At 37.3% G+C, this 14297-nt stretch overlaps 1 protein-coding gene and 1 long non-coding RNA gene across 39 annotated transcripts in view; one reads left to right on the forward strand and one right to left on the reverse strand.

Moving 5' to 3' along the window:
- LOC125620002 overlaps window positions 1-12471 on the reverse strand; it is a 53760-nt gene extending 41289 nt beyond the window's left edge. The window contains exon 1 of the long non-coding RNA XR_007351587.1: window positions 12307-12471. This is a non-coding gene — a long non-coding RNA (uncharacterized LOC125620002). The remainder of the gene's footprint in view (window positions 1-12306) is intronic.
- The window catches only part of Adgrl2 (adhesion G protein-coupled receptor L2), a 624560-nt gene continuing 622243 nt past the window's right edge, over window positions 11981-14297 (forward strand). For 36 of the 38 annotated variants that reach the window (XM_048814135.1, XM_048814136.1, XM_048814133.1 and 33 more), the window contains exon 1: window positions 11981-12325. The gene's annotated coding sequence lies outside the window, so the exon portion shown is untranslated. The remainder of the gene's footprint in view (window positions 12326-14297) is intronic. The other 2 variants (XM_048814139.1, XM_048814134.1) reach the window with 1 other exon arrangement.

A 14297-nucleotide genomic window follows, 5' to 3' on the forward strand; every position in this document is an offset into this window, starting at 1 on the left:
AAACCACATTTGTCCCAGAGACCCTTTTAATTTCTCTCCTGAAGAGCCAGGCAGTACTGGAAGAAGACTCATGCCTAGGCAAGGTTATCCCTAGAGAATGAGGAACCAGGCCACAATACATCATTAAAGGTACTCCCTGACTCCAAAATGTATTGTTATAGAAATAAAGTCAGTTGAAAATTCATTTTCAAGATAGACTTGAAGAGGAAAAGAAATATCAAAGGAAAAGCTTAAATATGTTTAGAAGTGGAAAGAAAATAGTACCCATTTGCTCTGGTAATGGCATGTGTGAGGGCTGAGTTGGGGCTGGGGGGATGGTGGCGAAGAACTTTAGGTTTCTGTTTCTTACAGTATCCCCTCCTTCATCTGCCTTGTTGAGTCAACCATGGCAGGGGAGTTCTGAACTATCACTACCAAACATAGGACCTACTAGGCACCCCAATTTAACATTCCACAGAACAAGTGTGTCATAACTGGACATTCGGTTTATTCTCATATGAAACTCCCAATCCCTGCTCAACAATATTCCAGATTTGAGTTCATAGAGTCTATAAGGCTTCCCAAACAAATTTAATTCTTATTTTCTCTGTTTAATATGCATTACCAGTTAGATTTATTAAACATGTACTATGTGTCAAGCACTCTGGGCCCTGAGTATTAGGCCTGGGTATCATGAGATTAATAAGAACAATTCTGTCCTTGATGAATGGCATGTTCCAGTAAAGTAAACAGAACTATAAATAGGATAAATGATGATGTAGTCCATTAAGCGTTTTTACTGAGGTAAAAATAAAGTGTAAATGCACAGAGGATACTATCTTGCTGAAGGAGAAAATCATATGCAGAACTGAGCACCTCGTATTTTGCTTATTGCTTCATATTTTAATTCATATTGGAATCCAGAAAGATAATTTCACATATCACTAATTCTATAAGGTAAGGGTAAGATGGTAGAAGGACTTCAATGGCATCTTAAAGACCTCACACTGCATGCTATCGCAGTGAAAAATCCACTGAGGGTGTTTAAGCAAAGAGGTACTCATTCTAATTACATTTCCTCATTTATAGCACTAGGCTAGGCCTCTTCTCTGACCACTTAATTCATATATCCACCAGCTGATGTTATTTACATCTCTACTTAGAAGTATCATGGATCTTGAAAACTTAATACATCCAAAAGTCTTCCTTTCCTTCCAGTCTAGCTCTAGGCCCCAAGTCGTTTCCAACTCTAAAAGGGCCTTGACATCTAGCCACTGCTAAAGCTGAAAATGTAGAAGTCATTCTGGAGTTTTCTTCTTCCCTCATTCTCCATCAGCAAGTCCTTTTCTATTTTTCTACCTCCAAGTTTTATTTTGAATCTGTCTGCTCCAATCTGTTTTCATTCCTGCCACCCTATTTCAAGCCATGTCTGTGCTCCGTCATGTAATGGCAATGGCCTCCTCCCTTTGTTTCCCTATCTCCACTCTGCCTTGCTCCAGGCCAGCTACCACAGCCACCAAGAGTGATCTCAAAGTGGAAACTAGATGAAGCCATTCCATCCTGAAGCAACATCTCAATTCTTCATATTATAAAGGAAAGCCGGAATCCTCACCATGCTGTGTGCCTGGACTGCCCTATTTTCTTACCTCTCCAGTTATACTTCTTGCCACTCTCATCCTCGCTAAGTTCCAGTCTCACCCTCTGTTGGAACCTAAATGTGCCGCGTAGTTTCTATACCAAGACATCATATATGATGCCTCTCCTTCCTTCAGTGTTCTCTATCCTTCATGGGTGACTTTGTCTTTGGGCTTCTGCTTAAATCGTAGATCTCCCTTAACTCCTCTTGGTAACACTCTGGTCCCCCACTCATTTCTATCAGAGTACCTAATTTAAATCCTTAACAACAAGTACTTCAACTTATAATAAAATAGAGGATGATGATAGATAGAAGGCTGCAGTTAACTAGAGGATAATTGAAGACAGACAGCAAGACAGTGAGATGGCTGCTATCTACTTGTTTGATGTCTGCTTCCCCCATCAGATGCTTTAACTGCAACCTCCATGGGGTCTGCTTTGTCCACTGCATCCTAAATATCAAAGTGCTCAATACATGGTTATTGAGTAAAATAAATACACTTCTCTCTCTCTCTCTCTCTCTCTCTCTCTCTCTCTCTCAAACCACTTTACTTTGAAATTAAGTAACTAATTTGCATATATTTCCAATTTATTTTACTTAGATATGTAAAAATTCCCTACACTGACTACCTTCTGCTAGATGCAAAAATATAGCATGCTACCCTGTATTCACTGCAAAGCACTAAAATAATATCATCAGAGGATATTTTGAATGTTGCAATGTGTTTTTTAATTCTCATTGACCACTGAATTTCTTATATTTCCACATATAACCAATTTCCAGATTTACTGAAATTTCCATACATGTATACATGTATCTGTCTATACATCCATTTATCCTTTTTCATCAAAATGAAACATATTATAATGTGCTTATCTATAGTATATGTCTTTTAAAAACAAATAATAATTTTATTCAATCTGCTTAATGGTGTAGGTAACTTTTCATTCCAAGTATACATAAGCATAGGGTGAAATAACATAAGTTATGTTATTTCACCCTATCTTCTAGCCAAAACATTAAAGAAAAAAAAGAAGAAGAAGAAAAGAAAAGGCTGTTCTTGCAATCTTTGCAGAATTTCAAACATTAGTCAAAGAAGAAAGTCCCAAGAATCTTTTCAGAAATCCTGTTTGGGCGCAATTCCCAGCCTAATTTTGCAAACCAAGATGTTTGGGCAGCCCTGGTATGCTGGGGATAAGCAGTTGAGGATTTTTATCTGAATCAAACCCAAACTCTGACTCTAATTAAAATACCACAACACTGTTAACTCCTTGACTGTGTTAGACATCGGTTTCGTTGAACTAACTCCACTTCTGGAATATAGCCTCTCATCTATGTTCTTTCTGATTGCTTATATTTTCATTTCTGCTTTCCTCTTGCTTTTCAAAGGATGAAGGGATCGTCCCACTTTTTTGTTGCTATGCAGACTTCTCTGGAGTTGCATCAGGAAAGCAAAATTACTAAAGTCAAATAACACAGATGTGATGACAGGAGCTTCCAAAGCTTTCAGCTTTATTCATTTTCCTCTTGAGAACTAGGGATGGGGCAAAAAAAAAAATGTTATGTGATGCTTTTTTTTAATATTGTCTTATACAATAAGGAGAAAGAAATAATATGTATACATACACATATACACATATAGGTAGGTAAATATACACATTTTAATTGGTAAATGCCTTTGATGTTAGCATTTGAGTTCATAATCCCCTACAGAGGAAGCATGACCTGCCAGGACTAGAGCTAACTCTGTGTGTTTATATCACCAAGCATATATATAATGGATGCTTGGAGCTACCAATTTGTAAGAATATGCCCTAAATTCTTTGAAATCCCATCAAAGAAAATCAGCAAAGGACACATGTTCTCTGTCCCTCATCCCAAGACTGCTTTACATGGATACCCACTTTTGATCCTGTTGCCTGCAAACCTAAAAGGCCCCAAGATTTCAACTTGCATCACCTGTTGCTAGTGCTTCTGCTATTCCCTCATTACTATTTCACTCAGTTCTGAAGCCTAGTATGAAGCCAAATGCAAAGTGACAAGTGAAAACCAAGGGGCTTCAAAGTACACAGTGTATGTGATCTTCTTGCCATAACAGAAGAATGTCTTTGTCCTGTAAAATTAGGGCCTCTCCGTCTTCTACTCGACAGAATTAGCAATATGGATTCTGTTCAGTAGCTAATGGGAATTCCAGAGAGATTTGGAAACGTTTCCCAGAAGTAGAGGAAGTAAAGAGCTTCCAGATTCCCTATATAAATGCTTTCCTTAAACCATAGACCTATCATTTATTAAATTGAACAATTATTTACTGGGCATCTATTCTAAATGCTGGGCATAAAGCAATAAGGAAAAGTAGAAAGCCTCTTTTTCATAGAGCTCACATTGTAGCTGGGAACACAGTTAACAAACAAATGAGTGGAACATGTTTGAGATCAGAAGTGGTAAGTGTTGCAGATTCTTGCGGGGGAACGGAGAGTATTGGGATTTTAATGGAGTGATCAGGGAGGTCTTCACTACCTGGAAGACATTTTGAGAAACTCCTGAAAAAGTCAAGCAGTTTTGATACCTACAGGAAGGTAACACGAGGCAGAGACAATAGTAAACACAAGTGCCACAAACCTAGTAGTTTAAAACAATAAAAATGTATTCTCCTACTCTTCTAGAGGACAAAAGTCTTCTCAGAGGGTCTCATCTGAGAAGTCTGAGATGACTGGTGTCTCTCTCCATATGGTCTCTTAACCTAGCATACTGGAGGAACCAGGAGAAGGCCTGAGAGGTTCAAGTGAAGGAGGAGAAGGAGTCTAGGAGATGGGGGAGAAGTCATGGTAGGAGGTCCTAGGTCAAAGTAAGGGCTTTGGCAGTTGTTTTAATATGAATGGATTGGAAAGTCTTTGGAACAGATGTCAGTTTCCTGGGGCTTCCATAACAAATTGCCACAAACCTAGTAGTTTAAAACAATAAAAATGTATTCTCCTACTGTTCTAGAGGGCAAAGTCTAAAGCAAGGTTCAAGCAGGGCTATGAGCCTCTCAGAAGCTCTAAGGGAAAACGTGTCTGCACCTCGGCTGGCTTCCAGTGGCTCCTCCTACTTCATGGTCTGGTACTAGTCAATGCAGTCTCTGCCTCTGTGTTCTGAGGGGCTTTTCTTCATTGTCTTTCCCTCTTGTGTTTCTCACAAGGACCCTTGTCACTAAATGATGAAGGATGATCTCATCTGGAAATCCTTAATTGTATCTTCAAATAACCTCTTTTTTTTTTTTTTTCATTCACAGGCTTCATTCACAAGTCTCAGGGGGTGAGGACATCTTTGGTGGGGTCACCAGTCAACCACCTCAGAAGTTTCAGGGGGAGGAGTGGCAAGATCTGACTTGCAACTTAGTAGGCTCATTCTAGATTCTAGTTCCCACAGTAAAAATGGGCTTTAGCGAAGCAGGGAGACTGCACAGCAGAATCCCAGGGACCACAGGACACAAGGAAATAATTCAGGTGTGTATGTGGCTTGTACCTGAGCAGTAGTAGTGCAGGCGTGGAGAAATGGCTAGATTCTAGATAGAATTTGAAGGTAAAGATAACAGAATTTACAGAGGATTTTATGTGAGATGTAAAAGTAGAGTCAAGGGTGAATGCAAGGCTTTGAGAATATCTGTAGTTCTTTCTGATATGTATGGTAGAAATGACTCCTTTCCTGTAAAACCCTTTTCATCAGAGAGGTCAAGGTCATTATCTATCTGCCACTCTTCTTCTGTCCATCTCCGGTTGGATGTTATTTGCTTCTGGCAGCTTTCCCTGACATCAATAGATTGGATTAACTTATCTCTGTACTCTGTGCCCTGAGTTTATTCCTGTCATAGTTTTTGCAAAATAACCCCACCGTTAGTGACTTAAGACACACAACATGTACTAAGTTCATGATTTTGTAGATTGATAATTAGCTTGGCCATTCAGATCTGGGCCAGAGTCTGCTGATCTAGGCTAAAATTGCTTATGCATCTACAGTTAGCTAGTGGGTCAACAGGAGCTGGATGATTCATGATGGCCTCATCTGAGAAGTCTGAGATGACTGGTGTCTCTCTCCATGTGGTCTCTTAACCTCTACAGGCCGACCTGGGAATGTTTTCATAGCAGTTAAATGTTTCCATAAGTGAGAACAGAAGCTGCAAAGCTGCTTGAAGCTTAGGTTTAGAGATGATACAATTCTGTCAAAACCAAAGGATATGGAAACAGACTCCACTCATTTCTAGTAGAAGAATTGCTATAAATTCTGCAATCTGTCAAATCTCTTAATATAACTACTTATTCCCTGCTACTTAGTAGACCCCAGAAAAAAGGAAATGAGACTCTTTTTTCATCATTGTATCCTCAGTCAATAGACACTGAATACACGTTTACAATACACATTAACTTTAAAAAGCCAGGTGCAGTGGTGCAAGCCTATAATCTCAGCTATTCAGGAGACTGAGACAGGAAGATTCCTTGAGCTCAGGAGTTCAGGGTCAGCCTAGGCAAAATAGCAAGATCCCATCTCACAAAAAAAAGAAGAAATGAAATGAAATGAGTGAGTTAGTTAATTAATTAATTAATTAATTAAAAAACAAAAATGCAATTCAGTTTACAAATATCATCCTCTCTTGGTGAGCCTCCATTTTCTTGATGTATGCATCAGAATCTTTATATACTCATTATCTATAACATGTATTTCCAGGTGGTGTAAAACTATTGCTCCAAATGAAATATCAAAATTAAGATGGACAAAGTAAGACATGGCCAAAACCACTTTTTTCTTGAAATTTCCATACATTTTAAATACTTTGAATAACTTTTTAAGGGCAATAGATATCAAGTCACTTTATATTAACTCACCACAATGAATTCTTATTTTCTTTGGAAGAGTTGCGTTCCTATGTAAGTTAAGTATATACTTTTTGAGTGGTAGCAGGTGTTATGTAGACCCACTTTTTTTTTTCTTTTTAAGGTTCCAAGTTCTGGGAAATATCTTCTTTGCATAAATTACCTGGATCTTTTCAGGAATGCCTTGAGAAACCAAAGTTGTAAAGAGAATTATTTTCTTCCCTACTGATCGTCAAAATAATATGTAAAATGCAAAGGATTCATTAATAAAGATACGTCTTTATTGTGAAACAATGCCATTGTCTGGAAAACCTCTAGTGCTTTACAAACAGAATATATTGGGCTGTTGTTCTTCTTTAGACAGTGGAAACTTAAAGGTGTTTTGGTGGTAGAGATAAAAATTGAATTTAAAATCCCAGTGCCCAATCATTTGCACTAATGACTTCATTCCTAAAGCTCCATTCATTCTGCTCTGTTTCTAAATGTACTACAAAGAATTCACACTACGTACCAGCATACTCCTTTTAGACTCTCTTATATTTTTTACATCCTCCTTAATGTGAATTTCTTTCGGCACTGAACCTGAACATCTTCCAGAGCCTTATTGATCTAAATACATCAACATGTTGTTTGTGCCGCTTGTCTGTCTGTTGCAGTTAGTCTAATAAGTCTATTGGACCATTCAATTCTGTGTTCGGTAGTCTGCCTAGGTTTTGTAGTCAGTACACCAGAGATGTGGAAACAAAGGAGTCATCTGAGATGCAATTCAGTAAGAGCTCCTGGAGAAACTTCAGCTATCTAAAGAATATAGTTCTCAAGAATTAAGACATCTTGGAATTAAAATATGATGAGGGGGCTATCTAAGACCCCCCCAGGGACATTAAAAACACAAGCCCAGTTCTTTTTAACTGAAGGGAAGGAATAAGAAAGCAAAGCTGGTTCAGTGTGGAATAAACAACATTGTTAATCGTTAGAAGTTTGTGTTTACATCAGACACTTAGAAGAGATGCAGGTGTTAGAGTTTTATTAGGCATCCAAGTCTGTGCAAGTCAAAAGATGAAAGTGGCCAAATCTGGTCATGTTAAGCCTTAGACCTTGGTGCAGATCTGACAGTCTTAACCAATTGAGAGGGAATTCAACACAAAAATTGCCCATCAGAGGAATCATACACTGGGCAGAAAGGAAAGGGTCTTCTAAAGGGTTGGGCTCTCAATAGCTGGTTATTGTTTAAGGACTGCCTGATAAGGTAAATTCTGAAGGGGCTATTAACTGACTCTGTCATGCAACTTCACTTCTTGCTGCAGAATCAAAAGTTTTTCTTGAATGCAAAGTCAAGGGACATAACTTCATGGCTCCTATGAAGCTTCAAGTAATTTAAAATATTTGAGAAAGAGCTGAATGCTTAATTAAACCACTATTTCCACCTCTATTGTGGCATTGTGGTGGGATGGTGCAAGGAGGCCTATAATCAAAAGGTAATTTGGAAGAATCCTAATGTATTTAGTCACTCTGTTAATCAGCATAATTTCTTAATCATTTGTGGTCTTGGTGCCCTTTTTGGAAGTTTTACTTGTCATTGTGTTTATGGGAAATTGACAGTTATTAATTGTTTTTGAGCTTGAACCAGTCCCTATTAGAATTCAAATTTATTTCCCACTACTGGGTCCAATATCTATGTAATCATTTATCTTATAGTGAATTTTACTGTAAGTATAATATTTACAAGAAGTAATTTGTCATTCCTGGGTTAAGTATAGAAACTTCAATATTTTCTGTATAAATATGTCAAATAGCTAAGATTCAAACAATAGAAGAGAATGGAAAGCTTATAATATAGCATTTTATATTAGAGTTAGGAGGCATGTTATCTGTTATCATTATTGTTTTTATAAATATGATTTTCTCAATTATTAACCATCATTAGTATTAATGGCATTAATACTGGTAATCCATCTCACCAAGGAATTCGAAGTGCTGTATTTTTTTTTTTAAATGCTAAATGAGTTCCAGGGCTCCAGAAGTGATTCCCATCCTGATGCGCTACACCCAAAGTCTCCAAGCACGATTAATTTTAATTCATATACGAATATGCCATACAGTGCTTTGGGTTAGAGAATGGAGTGATACCCCCTTGCAAGTAGTTTTGAAATATCTCCCTAAGGTCTTACATTTCTAATCTAATTGGCACTATATCCCTTTTTCTCACCAGGGACAGTACTCCTTGTCATTTAAACCTTGTTATGCCTATGTGTTCCTGGACTAGGGGGCCCAGATGAATGCATACGTGAAGTGTACAAAGGTAGAAGAGGAGCAAAGGTCCAAGGCTTGTCCCTGGAGGTAAGAAACCTGTCATGCTTATACCTTGCCTCTTCCCTTCAACCTGCTCCCCATTTCTTTCCCAACATTCCTGTGACATCTCTCCTGATTTTCTACTCATCCTTGCCTCTGTGCTCTGGGAATATGTGACAGATTGTCCCAGCCCACATGCTCTATCCTGCTGGCCCTCCTCCCCAGCCTCTACTCCTCATTCCTTCCTCTTCCCGACAGCTCCTACTCTGTCTTCGAGGATCATCTCAAGCATCATCTCATCTGTAAAGTGCTTATTTTTATATCACCTGTACTTTGGACTCCTTTTCTCTCTACCCTTTTCCTTGGTACAGTTGTCTAATATTAGAATTGATCTATCTACATATCTGTTTCCATCATTTCTGCCCAAAAGAATGGACAAACACCATGTTTTTTTTTCACATATGTAGCCTAGGTTCTTGCTAACAGAAGACTTGGTACATTTTCAGCAAATGAATGAATGAAACTTTGTTCCTCACTGTGTATACCAGGGGATCAGCACCTCCACCATCACTCTCTGAGGGTCTGCTGCAGGGTCCTTACCTATTGGCAGGCCCTAGTGCTCCCAAGCACAGGAATAGCACCCTTCTCATTAGGATATTATCCCACACAGTTTTGCCTGCTCCTACTGAATATTCTCTACCTTAACTGAAATCTGATTTTCCTTGGCATGCCAATCTTCAGCTAAATACTAGAAAAATTATCTCTGGTAGAATCATTAAAACTAATATGAACTCCTATTACTCTACATGTAAACATGTCAATATGCTAATTCTGCCAGTAGTATGCACATCGAAAAAGAGAATGGAAAGCCAGTAAAACATAAAAATGAACCCCTAATGGTGGCATTTCAGGGACTAGGAGAGGACAGATGGAAAGATATTTCTGGACCAGAGAGCTTCTGGGTGCCCTTCACGTTGTACCACGCGAGCCATTTCCTATTCTTGTGCAGAAGTTTGGATCTGCTGCCACAACACTCTCTAGCTCTCCTGAGAACAGTTTTTTTCTATTTCTGTCTTTTATAAAAAGGTAGAGGCACCATTCCTTCTGGTTGTCAGGAACCAGGAAGGAGACTTCCTCATACAATGTCAAGAAAAAGCCAAGAAGGGACAAAGAGATCATCTTTTTTTTACATCCAGTAGACACTGTAATAATACTTCCCAATTCAGAGAGAGATGTTGAAGTTCAATGGTAACAGATTTGTAATAATTATGACAACAGATTGCACTGATTAATTGTTTACCCAGGTGCTATGCTAAGCCCTTGCTTAGGTCATTTTGTTATCCCCATTTTACAAACAAATTAAGTAACTTGCTCACAGTCACAAAGCTGACAAATGACTAAGTCAAGTCGGCACTGGTGCCCAGAGAATTTTGACTTACACCTTTAACAGACTTTCTAGAAAGTACCCATGGTATATGGAAGGGGCACCTAAGTATGCTAGCATGTCAATATACAACCCAGGACTGCTGGTGCTGTTATTTCTAGCCTATAGATAGCAAGAAACATTGTATTTGTTTACTCCTTTTTATTTCACAAGGGTACTGAAGACAACATTTCAGAATCTAAATTTTACATAAAACAATTCATATAAAAGATGTAAAATATTTGCCCTTGTTTTTAATATCTTTTCTGAAAAAATGTATAAAGTATCTAAGATCTGTAAAGGACATATCCAAAGTGTTTGGAGAGCTGTTTTAAGGGATATTATATAGTCCCTGACTTGAAAGACTTTGCAACCTGAAAAATAATATTAAGACCTCAATAGTATTACAAGGCTGACCTGTGTACAAGCTGTTTCCAAATTGATATTAAAAAAAAAAAAAAACTGAGAACTCAACCATCTACTCAGAGAGCAGCCAGACTACTGGATGTCACAGACGTAAAATAGCTATTGTCTTCACCCTTTTGCTTTCAAGCAATTGTTTCCTAAACACTGTTATAGTCACTAAGTCTGCTTACTTCAGAAATTCTGGATCGTCACTGAATTCCAAGGAAATGCGTTACCATTTTCCTTTAGATTTCTTTTAAAGTATCACTTCTGTCCATCAAGTCAGAGTTCCTGCAGATGGAGTGTTTAAGCTCTATCTTTTCTGACAGGATGTAGAGTCCCAACAGCAGTGAAAATCTAGCTGGATTCTTTGCTACTCTGCAAACATCACTCATGTGTTTATGCTGAGAGTTTTAATGCCATTTGTTGAAACATATTTAACCTATGTCATTTGGTTCACATCAAGTCAATGCTGGTTTCCACAAGGCTAGGATCAATTCAGCCAACCAGCTCGTTTGACTGATTTTTCTTTTCAATTGACCTAATTGTCTGGCTGTTTGGGCATCTGCAGACACCTCTACACAAAGAGAAGGCAGGTTTCACGTAAACTTACTAAAAGAGGGTCACTCTTTTCTTCTGAGATCTGCTGTGGGCTTACTGAGTAAATGTTGGCAAAAGTTATAATTATACCCTCCTCTTATTTCTCATTTTTAAAGTAAAAATACTAACATATAACTATCCAGAAAAAATTTTATGATGCTCACTGTAGAAGTAAAAAAAATACTTTATATTTAAAGATATACATGTGTTATATTTTTTTCAAAAACAAGATTTATTTTCTTCTGAAATGCCAGAAAGAATATGAAAAAATAGCAAACTACTAAAGAGATTTAAAAAAAAAAAAAACTTCTTTTCAGTGGTACATGAGTCCTTTCAGATAATTAATCTTTAATAAATACGTAAGTATTATTTTCTATTTACATTGCAGTACGTATTATTAATTCTTTAAAAGTTAACAAGGATCAATTTTCTTTAGAAGTACATACATCACTTAACAAATTGTCTATTTTCTTTCAATAACATCTATGCCATCCAAATCAAAGCATCTATCTCATTCAGAACTCAGTTTTATCCAAATGTGTTTACCTAGCAGCTAATAAAAGATTTTCAGTATACTGTCTAAAATCCTAATGAGAAAATAGGAAGAATCATAAAATGTTCATACAAATCAGATCAGATGGAGCATCAGCTAATCTGGGTGTATTTTTCCCAATGATTAACCAGTTCTTAATGACAACATTTCTTATCTTACAACTGTGACATGAAGAGGGAGCTGTAGCTCTTCTGAGACACAGTTCTGCAAGAACCAGCTTATCCACGCTCTCCGGTCTCGTGTCTGTTTCTCTTTCTCTCTCTCTCTCTCTCTTGCGCTGTCCCTCATTCATTCACTCTTCCATCTTTTTGCCATTGTGCCAGCTCAATTTAAACCTATCTGCTCTGTATCTGTTCAAGTGGAGATAATCCATGCAAATCAGGAGCAGAGGCTTTCAGTGCTTGGTTCACAGAGAGGACTCAGCTTGAGGAGGTCACTCGTTCACAGCCGCTCCTCCCATTATATTTTTCCCCTTATTGCAGAACTGCTGTATGTACACAGTGACTGAAAGGACTCAATTTACTGCAACTGCTGCCTGGCTTTACTTACAACTTTTTGTTATAAAGGAACTTACCTCCATCTGTCTTTGCAAGGTAGGAAGTCTGATTCTTCTAAAGACGTGTGTAATGCCTCCACTGTCTGCTCATTATCAAATGTCACTTGAATGCTTTATATCGTTGCTGGCACTAAGGCACAAATGCTGAGATTCCAGGTGCCTAACGCTTTTGTTACTTAACCGTATAGGTACAATTGTTTAAGTGCTGGGTATTATAATGTTTATTTTCCCTGCAGCCAGCTTCAGTCTTACAATGCCAGAAAGATTATAGAGTGCCCACTCTTTAATCTAGAAATACAATTCTCTGTCAAGTTTTCCCTCTTAAAAAAAAATAATAACCTCTGTATGTTTTAACTTACCATATATCCTGACCAATAATAGCCAAATATAAAATTTGACCATATTAAGATTTAAAAAAAAAAAACTGGAACCTTCCTGCAGCATTTTCTGTGAAAAAGAACTAACTGTTGAAATGTTTTTTAACAACAGCAAAAAATGGATAGATTTTACTTCATTCTGCTGCAAAGCAAGAAGCTGAAGGCCTGATTGCTAACAGGCCTGTCAAGTAGATTTATTTTTCACAATTCATAAATTGTTACTAGGCTCTGCAGAAGTGTTACAATTAGTTAGGATTCCGTTGCTGTCATGATACATGCTATTATTTACTGTCTTGGAATTGAAATTATATTATAAAAAAGTTCCATGTAATAAGGCTTAAGAAAAGCCCTTGTGCTTGTACAGTACTGTTTGAGATCATTATTTAAGAATGATTTCAATAGCCAAATGGTTGTTTGGATTAAAAATGCATGTAAGAAGCTAACAAGTTTGACGATATACCTGCTGATTTATGACAGCAATCCCTGGGCTTACGTTACTTCATATGTTTCCTTGAAGTTACTTGTAATAATATTTTAATAATTCCTTAGTCATTTCAATTTTAGAACACACTAAAATGTCATAAAATTACAGATTCAAAAATCTCTTTGATTAGTACAAATATAATTAGAACATGCTAGTTATAATTTAGATTTCAATAAATGTCGTGTCTTTGAAAGCACTCCATAATAATATAATTTTGCATTTATTGGCTTATTTTTCTAAGATTTTGATATGCAGCTATGACAAGACTAGTTAATCTCTTGTATAAGGTAGAATTGAACATAAACAGTAAACAAAGTTGACAGTCCTGAAAAGAAGAAAAAATTATCCCCTGGTATACTGAATAGTTCTGATGGCATAAATCCTAGATTTCATCTTCTGGGTAGATACTTGTAGTTAGTGGAGTTCAAGGGGAAAAAAATTTATTATCCACATAAAATATCTCACTGCTAAAAATGTGCATTTCTTTTTCCTTTTGATACAGAGTCTTCTACTGGGAAAAAAAAATGCACTCTGATTTTTGAGTACAGTACAAGGCATGAAGCCTGTCATTGTTAGCATAAAGAAGACATCCACACAAGTATTACTGTGCAGAGGGCGATCTTTCTGTCTCTGGCATTTGTTAGGTTACTGTACATAGAATTTAACAGATAAATATGTTCTGCTTCGTGGCATTTTAGTGATCCTATTGGTATGCAGGCTACTCTGCTAGGATAGCAACAGAAAAAAAAAAAGAAATATATGTTTTATAGCAGTGGGTAATAAAAGCCCTTCACGGTGAGAGAAGAGGAATTTGACTTATTTCTTACACAGTAATTAGAATTTCTTTAAAACTCTTTGAAATACTGCATTGTAAAGTAAACTGAGGCTCCCCGTGAAGGGCTAATTGAATTTATCTATTTGAGTCATGTAGTAGTCCATGAATATCTTCTTCCCAGACACTGTCACTGGAGGATTCCATTCAATCTTCAGCATTACAGGCAAAGAAAGGGATTCCTCACTAATGATGGAGGGTGACTCTTTCATATTTAAAACGAGTTTGAGAAGAGCACTCTACAGGAAATCCTTACCAGATGGAAAGGTGTGTGGGATTGTCTGGCTAGGAGAACTTGAGACCAGTGTGAAACTAA

The sequence above is a fragment of the Marmota marmota genome, unplaced genomic scaffold (assembly GCF_001458135.2).
Source record: "Marmota marmota marmota unplaced genomic scaffold, marMar, whole genome shotgun sequence".
In the NCBI taxonomy this organism is placed as follows: Eukaryota; Metazoa; Chordata; class Mammalia; order Rodentia; family Sciuridae; genus Marmota; species Marmota marmota.